General features: G+C 46.1%; 2 non-coding genes and 1 pseudogene across 2 annotated transcripts; 2 read left to right on the top strand and 1 right to left on the bottom strand.

Annotated features, from left to right (window-relative positions):
- Positions 1 to 2,554: 2,554 nt before the first annotated feature.
- TRNAA-AGC lies at positions 2,555 to 2,626 on the bottom strand. The gene has a single exon. It is a non-coding gene; the product is annotated as a tRNA-Ala (tRNA).
- A 7,851-nt stretch (positions 2,627 to 10,477) lies between these two features.
- Positions 10,478 to 11,430, top strand: LOC118027294 (annotated as a pseudogene).
- Positions 11,431 to 13,199: 1,769 nt separating this feature from the next.
- Positions 13,200 to 13,281, top strand: TRNAS-GCU. Its single transcript has one exon. It is a non-coding gene; the product is annotated as a tRNA-Ser (tRNA).
- The last annotated feature ends 1,150 nt before the right edge of the window (positions 13,282 to 14,431 follow it).

Here is a 14,431-nt window from a genome sequence, read left to right as displayed (position 1 = left end):
ATATAATCTCTACCCCCAGTGTGGGGGCTTGAACTCACAATCCCAAGACCAAGAGTCATACGACTGAGCCAGTCAGGCACCTCTGTTTCAGACATTTTAAAATAGAGCTTATACTATAATGAATACAGCTGCATTCAGTCACACAATTTCAGCATTTAACCATCACTTTGTTGTTCTTGTTCAACTTTACCAACTTTCACTTTTTATTTTTGCTTCCCCCTGGAAAACAAATCAAATTCCAAACATTATATTAATTTCAGCCATAAATATTTTCACATGGATAACTTTTAAAAACATTACCATAATAGTATCACAACCAGCAGAATTAAAGAAACTTCTTAATATAATCTAATGCTCAGTTCATGTTCAGTTGTTTCATTTTCCATTTATTTTGTTCGAATCCAGATCCAAACATGTTGCATTTAATCTCCTTGTATGTCATTTCATCTGTATGAGTTCTACCTCCTTTCCCCCCCTGATGCCATTTATTCTCTGAGGGTCAGTTTACCCAGGAGAATTTTTCACACTCTGGATCTGGCTGATTGCATGTGTTATTAAACAGATTCTTGTATTCCCAATACTTACTGTCAATAGATGGCTCCATTGGTTTGACTGGATAAAGCATTAATTTTTTAACTCAGGTGTTTCGTTGGTGGGGTTGGGTATGTTCTATTTCACTGCATCCACACGCACATGATGTGTAGTTCTCTTACTTTTAGTGTCATGGAATTAATCGTTGGTTTTAGGTGATGTCAACCCATTCCGTCCATTCTAGAGTTCCCCATCCAATTTCTCCTCATGGTTGTAGCCGCCATTGATGATTGTGACCTGGATGCATCGTATCTGTTGTAAACTGTTGACTCTAATTTTAATCATTCCTCCTGCATTTATCAGCTGTGACTCTTCTTTGGAGAAAATCTTTGCCTTATCAACTATATGTTTATCTTAAAAACATTCCAGGGGCGCCTGGATGGCTCAGTTAGGCATCTGCCTTCAGCTGGGGTTGTGATCCTGGGGTCCTGGGATCAAGCACCCTGTCTGGCTCCCTGCTGGGGGCAGGGAGTCGGCCTCTCCTTCTCCCTCTGCCCCTCCCCGCTCTCATGCTGTCTCTCCCTCTCAAATAAATCCATAAAATCTTTTTTAAAAATCCCATATTACTCATATAGGATAAGTACTTGATTTGTTTCCTTCATTGGTCAGCTTTCAAAATAATGAGTGCCATCCAAAAACCTCCAAAGGTTGGACTATTGCGTGTGAGTCTGTGTTGGTTTTACAACTAGGTCCTCTAAATTCTCTATTTGTAGTAGCTTTCCCACTTTGAAAGATGATTTCCAGATGTATAATCCTTCCAAGATATATGGAGAGAGCTTTATCACTTACTATCCAATACTTAATCCTCTATTTTTTCATATCTGAATGCCTTGATTAATACCTCCATCACAGAGGCATCTACCTGGGTGGCTCATTCGGTTAAGGTTTGGACTCTTGATTTTGGCTCGGATCATGATCTCAGGGTCCTGAGATTGAGCCAGGCATGGAGCCCCACATCTGGCTCAGCTCTGGGTGTGGAGCCTGCTTAAGATTCTCTCTCTCCCTCTCCCTCTGCCCCTTTCCCCATCTCTCTCTCTCTCAAAAAAAAGAAGAAATACCTCCATCACAGCATTAAACAGTAATGAAGATAACAGACATCCTTGTCTTGTCATAAAAAATTTTAAATCTGTTTGACACAAAACACCTTAAAGAGACTTAAATAGGTGGTAGAGATCACAAAAATCTCCTCACAATATATATTACACAGATTGTCTTCCAGAATAAAACAATCCCTAGAAATTAATAAATCTAAAGTGATGGCTCTCTCCATAGTGTCTATTCAACTAATATTGCAGACTGGCAAGTCGGCTTTGAGTTTTGAATTGGCTGGGGTCCGCAGGTGTTGTCGCGGGATGCTTGTTGGTTTGGGGGCAGTGGAGATGGTCCTCTAGTCACTTCTAAAATGAGCCTGACACGTCGTTTGTTTGCCTGAGGGGCTATTTATTGAAGAGGCGGAGGCTCTGGGCCCCCAGCCACAGTCTTCGCCCGGTCTCGGTCGTTCCCGCTCTGGAGGCGCCGCGCACTGGGCCGCACTTCGCTGTCCCTCGTGTGCGTGAAATCCCACCGTTACGACTGGGCCCGCTCGGTGCACGTCCGGCGACGCGAAAGGGTGAAGCAGTCCGCAGGTTCAGAAGGAAAAAATCACTGCGATCCTCTTCTGCTGTCCGCCCGGTGCGTTCTTCGCCCCCGGAGCTTTTCAAGTCAGAAGGGACGAGGCCGAGGGCGGGGTTTCCCGTCGCGCGCGATCCGGGGCCGCGGCGGCGGCGTCCTCGGCACGGACGGCGGCTGTCGCTCCGACGGCCCGCAGGCGGAAGGCGAGCGCGGGAGGGCCCAGGCCGGGGTGGGCGGGGGAGGCGGAGGGGGTGCGCGGGAGGGCCCAGGCCGGGGTGGGCGGGGAAGGCGGAGGGGGCGGGGGAGGCGGAGGGGGAGCGCGTCGGGCCCAGGCGCGGCCGCCCAAAACTGGTGGAGGTGCCGGGGATCGAACCCGGGACCTCGTACATGCTAAGCACGCGCTCTACCACTGAGCTACACCCCCGCCTGCCGCCGCGGCCCTGCGATTCCTCTCGTGATTTATGACCGTGATTCCTTCGCCTCTGAAAGATCCGGTCGACGGCAGAGGAAAGGTGGACGCGGACTTGCTCGCGTGCGGACCGGGCCGCGCGCGGGCTTCGAAAACAGCGAGGCAAAACCCCAAACCCGAAAACCGCAGACGAGATTTCGGAGGAAGGAGGCTGAAGGCACCGTGTGCGGTCTCGCGCTTTCCAGCCGCGTGTCCTGCCTTCTGCGCTGAGAAGCCCCGGGAGGCCGGGCGGGGGGGGGCGGGGGGGGAGGGGCCGCGCCCCCCGCGCCCCCCGCGCCCCCCGGGCCCGACACCCCCACGCCACCTCGGCTTCCGGGCGCCGAGAACGGCCGCTGGCCGCTCCGTGCTGGGCGGACGCCCCCGCGGGCTCGCGGCGTCCGCATGGATGACAAGGACAAGCTGGGAGCCCGAGCCTGGCTGACAGGTGGCCCTGCGCGCAGCCCCCTGGCGGCCCCCGCCGGGCGGGGCTCGTGGGGGGCTGGGGGGCTGTCGGCTCGCTGTCAGGCAGCCCTGGCTCTGCTGCCCCACGACCAGCCGTGGGGACCTCGGGAGCCGCGAAGAATCGCCGGCTCCCTGGATGGCTTGGGGGCGGGGCGCTTCTACCTTAAAGGGTTGGCCCGGTCCGGCCCAAACTCGCAGCCGTCGATGTCCCTGGAGCACCCGGTGCAGTCTCTCTCTGCCTCTGAGACCATTTCAGACCTACTAGAAAGTTGGAAAACAAAGAACAAAAATAGTACAATTTAGCCATTGTTCGTCTTTCACTCCACTTGCGTGACCCTTTGCTTCCCCTTTCTCCGATTCGAGAGTAAGTTGCAGTCCGTCCTGCTCGGTTGTCCTCTCGTACTTTGCTCCGAACCAGGCGCCGTGAGGAACGTCGGGGAGTGAACGCTGGACACCGTGGCTGCATTTCATCTGCAGTCGGCGTGCCGGTTGGACCAGCTGACCCGCTCTCCCTCTGGTACAGCGTCCAGCTAGAGGTCAGGCATTGCATTTCGTTGGCCTCTTTTAGTTTGCTTTATTGGAGCATTTCCACCACCTTTTTTTTTTTTTTTTAATAGAACGTTTTCACTCTGGGTCTGACTGTAGTTTTCTCATGGTTAGTTTCAGGTCGTGCATTTCCCAGCTGAATACTTGGTGGCTGGTGTTGTGTAATGATCGTATCTGGAGACCGCCTCGCGTGGATGAGTGACAGCTCCGTGCCCAAATACTCTGGTGTTTAGTGGGAGAACTCACTCGTTCATAGCATTTAGAATGAAAAGAGCAGAGACGAGAAAAGAAGAGGGATGAGGACCAGATTTAAAGGCTTAAAATTAGATGCCGTGCCTGCTTACAGAAAGCATCTTTGTAAAGTTGTCCCTGAAGATTTGGGGGAGAATTGGCTGGGAGATACACCCAGGGTCCAAAAATACACATGCTGTGCTCCACTAGATCACACAGCCCTCAAATGCATGCAGGTCTCAGTCCCTGGAGTCTGTGAGTGTTACCTCGGACAGCAAGAGAGCGCAGACGTGATGGAGGTAGGGGTTCTGAGCTGGGAAAGTCATCCTGGGTTCTGGGGATGGGCCCTGAATGTACTCATCCCTGTCCTCCATGAGGGGAAAGCAAAGAAGACAGCGTGTTTGCTGAAGGGAGATGCTGCCCTGAGGCTTTGAACGCACAGTAAGCAACCGCGGGCTCAGAAATGAAAACAGTGCAGCTCTAAAAACTGGAAAATTAAACAAAACGGATTCTCCCCTGCAGCCGCTGGAAGGAGTGCAGCCCCACCAACACCTCTAAAAGTGTAAGAGAATAAATGTGTATTGCTGTACGCCACCCAGAGTTTGTGGTAATTTGTTACAGCGGCCATGTGATACTTGATTGCACTAAGTTTTGCAAGTCGGCACTGGAAGACAGCTGTGGTGATTTCCCTCCTGCCAGAAGCACATAGAAGTTTCCATTCCCCGGCATCTTTAACAACACCTGCTGTTCTCCACCTTTATGGTCTGCGCCATTCCTTTGTAGGCAGGATTTTGTGTTACTCTTCCTGATTGGCATTTCTCTGATTTCTAGTGAGGTTCAACATCTCTTAATATTATGTCATTTAGGCATTACTTTTCTGAATTATTTATTTCCTTGTCCCATTTTTCTTTTGTGTTGCCTCTTTTTCTGATGGTATTTTATTTTTTTAGTAAGATTTTTTTTTTTTTTAAAGCAATCTCTACAGCCAACGTGGGGCTTGAACTTACAACCCTAAGATCGAGGCGCGCGCTCCACCAACTGAGCCAGCCAGGTGGTATTTTTAAATTTTTAAATTTTTGTTTTTTAATTGCTCTTTTGCAAGGGGTCTTTTATATAGTATATATTAATTTCTTGTCAGTCTTAGTTGTTGCAAAAAATCTCCTTCCAGTCTATTATATGTTCACGAATTTTATCTGTGGCATTCTTTATTGATTGAAAACCATCACTTCTCATGACAGGACTGTCCATTTTCAATGATTTGGGTGTGCCTTTTGGTTCTTGTTGGTTTTTTTTTTTTTAATCTTCACCAATTATGACTGATTAGAAAGCCCTACTTCCCAACCATTAGTCCTTGAATAGTACATCCATTGTGACATTTCCAGTCTCACAAAGAGTTGGAGAATTCTCTAAGGGGTCACGCAAAACAAATAAATGTTATCTGGCTCTACAGTAATTCAGGAGCCCCTGGAGCCCAAGTCAGGGCAATTAGTGATCCAAGCTTTAGATGTGGGACCTGCCCGGAGTGCCTGGGAGTCAGAGCAGCTGGGAACAAGCAGTATAGGAAACACACCTGGGTCAGTCCAGGAGCAGGTTATCCTGAAGCCAGGTGCTGACACAACTGTGGGGGCGAATGATTTCATGTCATAAGAGTGGGGATGTGGAAGAGCAGAGCCTGACGCTTGTTATGGGCTGAAACCTGTTGTGGGATGCGGGTGGCTCAGGGTCAGCTTTGTCCCCAGTTCTGGGAAGAAGTAGAAACATACCCTCTTTGACAGAAAACTTCCCCAAGTTAGGCCTGCAGGACTCATTCATACTAAGATCACACAGCCAGCTCAACAGTAAGGGTGACTACACACACAAGAAGATAAACCACTATGGTTATGGTTCAGCAGATACAAAATGTGACATATATAGACCTAAGGAACTGCAGATGTTGAAATTTTAAGATACAAGATAAAGAATAGCTATGTAGGATATGTATCAATAAATTAAGGATACAGAGTATGCAAGAAGAATGAATAGAATGATATAACATTTAGAACTCAAGAAATAAAGATACAATAGTTGAAATTAAAATTTCTGAGTAGGTAAGACTAAACAGCATATTAGCTACGGCCGAAGAAAGAATTGCTACATTGAGAGATAAAGCCAAAACGCTGATCCAGAATACGACAAAAATAGTTAAGAACATGGAACATTCGAAGCAAGCTGTGACAGATGAACCTGACCACAGGTCATTTGCACCTCCTCCCATCAGGGGGTGGAGTCTAATTTATTCCTCTAAACCTTGAATCTGAGCTGCTCTGACCAGCGGAGTACAATGAGGTGATGATGCGCCACTTCCAAGCCTGATCTCCAGAAACCTTGTCGTGCCCCCCAACTTTCCTGGAATACTACTATCATTGTGAAAGAAGGCTGGACCATCCTGCTAGAAAGATCACACTGAGGAAACCTGATCAAATCCCAGAAATAGTCCCTGCCTACCGTAGATACGTTATTGAGGCCATCCAAGAACAGTCTCCAGCTGACCTACCAACTGGCCACAAAGAAATTAGTCCAGCTGACCCCACAAAGAGAAGGGTTGATACAGCCCGCTTGAGCCCTACCCATATTGCTACCCCATAGGACTGTGAGAAAATAAGTGGGTGTTGTTTTAAGCCCCCGAGTTTCAGGGTAGTTTATAACACAGCCACAGAAGATGGATAAAAGAACACAGTAGAGATGTAGGATCAAGTAATAAATTCTGAAGTATATATAATTAGAGCCAGGAATAAAAGAAGAGAAAAATGTAGGTGAGGTAATATTTGAAAACATAATAGCTGAGAATTTCCCAGAACTGGAGAGGAATTTTCATGCATAAAAGATTCAGAAAGCACAGTGCATCACGAGCAAGGTAAAGTGAACAACTATATCTTCACACCTCCTACTGAAAGTATGTTACACCAAAGAGATCTGAAATCAGCCAGAGAAAATGGGCAGATCTTCTGCAAAGGAGGAACAATTAAAATGTTAACAAGAACCTTAATTTCATGATACAATCCAGGAAAAGGGAAATCTATTTTAGAAGTATTGAAATAAAGTAATTGTCAGTCTAGAGTTGTGTACTCATCAAACTAACCTTTAAGAATGGGAGCTTTTTACACCGTTTACAAATAAAGATTTATTTATTTAAGAGAGGGAGCGGGGGCGCCTGGGTGGCTCAGTTGGTTAAGCGACTGCCTTCGGCTCAGGTCATGATCCTGGAGTCCCCGCATCGAGTCCCCGCATCGAGTCCCGCATCGAGTCCCGCATCGGGCTCCCTGCTCGGCAGGGAGTCTGCTTCTCCCTCTCCCACTCCCCCCTCTTGTGCTCTTTCTCGCTCTCTCTCTCTCTCAAATAAATAAATAAAATCTTTAAAAAAAAAAAATAAGAGAGGGAGCGGGGTGGGAGGGGGAGGGGGAGAGAGAGAACTCCAAGCAGACTCTGCTCTGAGCAAGCAGAGCTGGGGTGGGGCTCGATCTCACAACCTGAAATCACACCCTGAGCTGAAATCAAGAGTTCGATGCTCAGCCAACTGAGCCACCAGGTGCCCTGACCACAGTTACGACTAAAAACCAGGAGTTGACAACCAAAAGACCCACATCAAACAAATTCTTTTAATTTGTATTATTAAAACATTCAAACTTGCACAGTTAGAATAGTATAATGAATGTCCACGTCCATCTCAGCCTGGTTCAACAATGATTAACACACACTATTCTTATTTCATTCATCCCTCCCCATTTTTTCTGAAGTATTTCAAGCTATTTTCAAGCATCATGCAGTTTGATCTTTAAATATTTCAGTATATACCTCTAATAAAGACATTAAAAAAGTAATTTCAATAACTTTATCACATCTAAAAAATTTAACTCAAATTCTTTTTTTTCTAATGTTTCTTTTTTTACGGAGGGGCAAAGGGAGAGAGAATCTCGGGCAGACTCCACACCCAGCTCGAAGCCCAATATGGGGCTCAATCTCACAACCCTGAGATCATGACATGAGCCAAATTCAAGAATCCAACACTTAACTAACTGAGCCACCCAGGCACCCCTAACTAAAATTCTTAATACTAATACTCAGTCCAAGTTCAATTTTCTCAGTTTTGTAAAAATGCCTTTTTATAGTTGATTTGATTCATAATCCAAATAAGGTCCACACATTGCTTATGGTTGATAAAATCTCTTTAAAATTCTCACCGTGTAACATTGCCTCTTTTATTTTTTTAATGCCATTCACTTGTTTATGTAACTGGGTGATCTGTCCTCTAGAATCTCTTATGTTCTAAGTTTGGTTGATTTTATCCTTGTGGTATCACTTAATGTGTTTTCTTACTCTCCGTATCTCTTATAAACTGGGGATTCACATTCAGTTGTTCTCAGCTAGAATTCATTATAAGTTTCACTATGTAAGGGGTGCCTGGGTGGCTCAGTTGGCTAAACATCTGCCCTTGGCTTGGGTCATGATCCTGGGGTCCTGGGCTTAAGTCATGACCTCAGCGTCCTGCTCCCTGCTCAGTGGAGAGTCTGCTTCTCCTTCTCCCCCTGCTCATGCTCACTCTCTCTCAAATAAAATCTTAAAAAAAAAGTTTCACTATGTATTTCCTCTAGTATCACATCAGGTGGCATATAACTTAGGTTTTTCCACTTCTAATTATGCTAAGATTGTTCACTGGGTTCAAATATTATCAGCTGGTCCACCCCTTTGCCTTCCACCCAGTGGTTTCTTCAACCACTGATTATTACTTCCTACATTCATTATGCGTTAACAGTTGTAAAATGATGATTTTTAAAAAAAGATTATTTATTTATTTATTTGACAGAGAGAGAGTTAGCAAGAGCAGGAACACAAGCAGGGGGAGTGGGAGAGGTAGAAGCAGGCTTCCCGCAGAGCAGGGAGCCTAATGCGGGACTCGATCCCAGGACCTTGGGATCATGACCTGAGCCGAAGGCAGATGCTTAACAGCTGAACCACCCAGGCGCCCCTAAAATGATGATTTTTAAAGCATTTCTTTTGCATTTCTATCTGTAACTATTCTACAAATGGTAACTTTTCTTAATCATTTATTGGATATCTTTACAAAGGCAAGGTAAATGATAGGTTAATTATTAAAATAACTTCTAAATGATGTACTTCTTGCAGATTTTTTTTTGTTTTTTTTGTTTTTTTTGTTTCAATTCAATTAATGTATAGTGTATTATTAGTTTCAGAGATAGAGTTCAGTGATTCATCAGTTGTATATAACATCCGGTGCTCATTATCATTACATGACGTGCCCTCCTTAATGCCCATCACCCAGTTACCCCACCACCCCACCTCCCCTCCAGCAACCCTCAGTTTGCTTCCTGTGATTAAGAGTCTCTTATGGTTTGTCTCCCTCTGTTTTTATCTTATTTTATTTTTCCTTCCCTTTCCCTATAATCCTCATTTTGTTTCTTAAATTCCACATATGAGTGAGATAATATGATAATTGTCTTTCTCTGATTGGCTTATTTCGCTTAACATAATACCCTCCAATTCCATCCACATGGATGGAATGATAAGTATTCATCTTTTCTGATGGCTGAGTAATATTCCATTGTATGTATGAACCACATCTTCTTTATCCATTCATCTGGTGATGGACATCTCGGCTCTTTCCATAGTTTGGCTATTGTGGACATTGCTGCTATAAACATTGGGGTGCAGGTGCCCCTTTGGATCACTACATCTGTATTTTTGGGGTAAATATCTAGTAGTGCAATTGCTAGGTTGTAGGGTAGCTCTATTTTTAACGTCTTGAGGAACCTCCATACTGTTTTCCAGAGTGGCTGCACCAGCTTGCATTCCCACCAACAGTGTAGGAGGGTTCCCCTTTCTCTGCATCCTCACCAACATCTGTCATTTCCTGACTTGTTAATTTTAGCCCTTCTGACTGGTGTGAGGAGGTGGTATCTCATTGAGGTTTTGATTTGGATTTCCCTGATGCCGAGCGATGTTGAGCACTTTTTCATGTGTCTGTTGGCCATTTGGATGTCTTCTTTGGAAAAATGTCTGTTCATGTCTTCTGCCCATTTCCTGACTGGATCATTTGTTCTTTGGGTGTTGAGTTTGATAAGTTCTTTTAGATCTTGGGTACTAGCCCTTTATCTGATATGTCATTTCTTGCAGGTATTTTTGATGTCAGTGCCCATCATGGTTTTTCAAAAGTTGTAAAAGGCCCAGGGCAATTTCCACTTTTTTTAGTCTTACAGCACATCAAAATAAATACAAAAGGAAGATTCTAAAAATTGGGATATATTTGAAATAATTATACTGAAAGATGAACTGTTAACACCAAATAAATATACAGTAACTGTATGTATAATGTACTTTGGAGGTATCAAGAAAGGTGTGAATTTGAGCCTTAATGCAATTGAGGCTGAGGCTAAATGGGCCTCACTGATATTATCTAAAACTCTTTATCGATCTACCTTCATATGTATTTAAAATAATAATAATAACAAGACTGTGCATACTACACTTGAACTTGCATCCCTCCCACCTCCACTTGATAGTTGGGTTTTAAGAAGGGAATAAGGATGGGTGGCCTTGTTCTCCACCTTTCTCTTCTTGTAGCTGAGGCCGCTCTGTTCTTGTCAGCCTATGGCCCGCAGTCTGCCTGAGACCGTGCACCATGCCTTCAATTAAGTTGCAGAGTTCCGATGGAGAGATATTTGAGGTTGATGTTGAAATTGCCAAACAGTCTGTGACTATCAAGACCATGTTGGAAGATTTGGGAATGGATGATGAGGGAGATGATGACCCAGTTCCTCTACCAAATGTTAACGCAGCAATATTAAAAAAGGTCATTCAGTGGTGCACCCACCACAAGGATGACCCCCCCTCCTCCCGAGGATGATGAGAACAAAGAAAAGCGGACAGATGATATCCCTGTTTGGGACCAAGAATTCCTGAAAGTTGACCAAGGAACACTTTTTTTTAACTTATTCTGGCTGTGAACTACTTAGATATCAAAGGTTTGCTTGATGTTACATGCAAGACTGTTGCCAATATGATCAAGGGGAAAACTCCTGAGGAGATCTGCAAGACCTTCAATATCAAAAATGACTTTACTGAAGAAGAGGAAGCCCAGGTACGCAAAGAGAACCAGTGGTGTGAAGAGAACTGAAATGTTATGCCTGACACTGTAACACTGTAAGGATTGTTCCAAATACTAGTTGCACTGCTCTGTTTATAATTGTTAATATTAGACAAACAGTAGACAAATGGCAGCAGCAAATCAGTTGTTTAAGCAGAATATTGTCCTCCTTGCATGTGTAGTTTGAGTACAGATTCCAAACTTATGGCTGAGTTTCTTCTAGTATGGATCAAAAGTTTCTTTTTTCTTTGCTCTAAATAAACCTGAACTGTGGGTTCTCTGTAGAAGGTGGCATCTTGGGCTTTCCGAAACTCTTTGTAAAGCGATTTCTGCCTAGTTTATTGTCTAGTTAACTTTAGTTTAATGACCTTTTAAAAGTTGGCATTGTAAATAAAACAAGTTGGAAAAAAAAAGGGAATAAGGATGTAAATTTTTAAATTTTAATAGGACTTAAAAAAGATTATCTTTTAATGTGTTTCTGCCAGTTTACATTTTCACCGCAGTATTTCAAAACACGCTTTCCAACATCTGGCCCAGATTTGTTATTATTAATTTTATAAATATTTGTCAATCTGATGGAAGGGAGAATTTATTACTATTTTAATTAGCTATCTTTAGATATACATGAAGTGGAGCTTCTTTTAGGACGTTTATTGTCTGGTTTTTTCCTACTTCTGTGGATTGCCTGCATATATTACTGGTTCATTTTTTTTTCTGCTGGTTCTCTTTTCTTAGGGATAATAATGATAATGCAGAGCTTTGTTAACCAATGGTGATTCCGAGGGTCAGGCATTTTAAAGCGCTTTGCATATTCATTCAATCCTTACAGCAGCCCTGCAGTGTTACTCATGAGCCCAACAAACTGAAATAATTGAAAACAGTCTCTCTGTGTACCTTGCTTTTTGATTTTAGTAGTTCTTTTATTAAAATATAGATTTGTTTCATTCATTCACTCAAGAATAGCTATTGTGTGTGTCTACTACTCGCCGGATGTGATGTGATGAATAATGAACTATGATCCCTGCCCTCTGGGGAGCATTGGAGGGAAAACAGTAAACAAACAAACAAACAAACAAACTGTGTTAATCTAACAGGGAAATTTCCGACTCAAAATTTGTATTGAGAAATAGTTCTGAAGTCACCGGTATAAATTGGGTTTCCTGGGAACTGTAAAGAGGGACACACAAGCAGTGAACCTAATCGATTTGAACAAAACAGGAGTCCTAACTCAAGGCTTAAGGAAAATCATAACACCGATAATATGGTTGTTTGACTCACTAAATGAACAAATCCTTAGTGCTTTTACCTACGGATTGTAGGTGAGTTTCCCATGATGGGTGGTGTATGCTGGAGGTGAGTTTATGAAATTCAGTAAAGGAACCTGACAGGGAGAGAAGAGGGTCCCCGGTGCCGAAGCTAAGAAGAGAGGTGGAGGCTCCATGGGAAGGAAAAAGCCTCTTGGCAAGTAAGAATCTCATCTTCCCATTTCTCTCCAGAATCCTGCGCGAAATACAGAAAAGCATAGGAGCCTGGTGAGTGAAAGGGGTTCTTGATGCTGGGTTTACCGACGCGTCAAGTGTCCCCTGGGAAGAAACACCAGGGAGGCGGGGAGAGCGCAGCAGAGCGCGCCGGCGAGGCGGCCTCCCGAAGCCCCCGGGAGCGCGACGGGGCCCGCCCCCGCCCCCGCCCCCGGGATCCCGATCCCGGGTCCCCGCCCCCGGCCGTGCCCGGCGCGGGGGCGGCCGCGCTGCGTCAGCCTCGCCGGGATTGCGGTCGCTCCGGCCCCGGCGCGGGCTCTCCGCGCGCTCGCGTTCGGGTTGCCGCCGCCGGCTTCCCCCGCGCAGGTGCCAAGCCCCGGAGAAGCGAACCGGAGGGACGGGCCGGCGCGGCGCGCAGGCTGGCGCGTTGCGGGCGCGTCCCGGGGGCCCAGCCCTGCCCGGAGCGGCGGGCACGCGGAGCCCCGGGCGCCGCGGCCGCAGGTGCGCGCACAGGCTCCGCTCAGCCCGCCGCGCGCCGGGAAGGGGCCTGAAAAGACCCGGCCGGGGGGACGGCCGGGGGACGGGGCCGGCACGAGGCCGGCGGAACGCGGTCTCGCGGGTCACGGCGGGTCACGGCGGGTCACGGCGGGACCGAGCGCGGGGTGAAGAGCCTGAGCGCGCCGGGGAGGCGCCCGACGAGGTGGCCGAGTGGTTAAGGCGATGGACTGCTAATCCGTTGTGCTCTGCACGCGTGGGTTCGAGTCCCGCCCTCGTCGACAGGTTTTCCTCGCCCTCCGGGCGGCCTGGCTGGGGGGGGGCCGCCTGCGTTCATCCCCGGTGCGCCCCCCACCCCCCGGCTCGGGGGCTGGCAGCGGCCGAGTTTCCCCCGCGGCACAGGCAGCGCGGTCGTCACGGTGGGTCACTCGTCTTTCCCTCCGACCTTCTTGAGGGCGGGAGAGAGACTCACGGCCACCGGGGGACCCGGGTCTTCGGAAGAAGCAGCTGGATAGTTAACTGGAGGGTGTAGGAAAGCAGTGCCTCCCTTAAGGGATAAAGTCACCCACAGAGATGGGTAAGCGAGTTGCTTATACTGTGCTTTGCACGATATTTTCAGCCGGATTTGAGCTGTTCCGCAATTTTCAACATGTTTGCTAATTTAAAGTGTCCCCTCGCCCCCAACACATGTGATGTTGAATGCGTTTATCTGTAAAACTGTAACATGTTTTTAGAAACGAGTTTGCTGCGTCCCAGCATATATGCATTTGAAATATTTAGACATAGTGCCAAATTGCCCACCAGAGGAATCTTATTAGTCTACGCTCCCAGCCAATAATGATGAAGTCCTTGTCCCCTCCCCCTCCCCAGTATGGTACGTAGTCAACTTTCAGTTGTCTGTTCGTTTAGTAGGTGGAAGTGATGTTACAGTACAATTTAACTTCCATTTCACTTATTACGTCAGAATACCGCTTACATTTATTAAAAAATAGAATTGTTTTTGTTTTAATTCATCTGAATTTTATTTATTTATGTATTTATTTGAGCTGAGAGCAGTATTTGAAGCATGATCTCTGGGCTGTTTCAGGTGCTTGCTGTGAATGGAGAATTCTGGGCCTCACTCTTAGCTATTAAGTTATGATCTCCGGGACTGTGCTTTCGAATCTGTGATTTAATAAAGCATTCAGACGTTTCTTCTGTTGACCTTAAAGCCTTGTGCCTGGCTTAGGTGTCTACCTGTTACATCTAACCACCCAGAATTCTATTTCTGTAAATGTTCAGCCCAGGAAAGCTGCTCCTATCTTCAGTCTTTCCAGCCACATCTCTCCTATTTTGTGCAGATTTTAAAAGCTGTTTTCATATCCTCAGATGATTGGCCACCATTAATTCACTCACTCTACTCTGGACACACCTCTACATAGCTGATTGCAT

Source organism: Mirounga leonina, unplaced genomic scaffold (assembly GCF_011800145.1).
Source record: "Mirounga leonina isolate KUSES-001 unplaced genomic scaffold, KU_Mleo_1.0 Mir_366, whole genome shotgun sequence".
Lineage (NCBI taxonomy): Eukaryota > Metazoa > Chordata > Mammalia > Carnivora > Phocidae > Mirounga > Mirounga leonina.
Note: the sequence above shows the minus strand (reverse complement) of the source record. Positions and strands in the feature narration are given on the sequence as shown.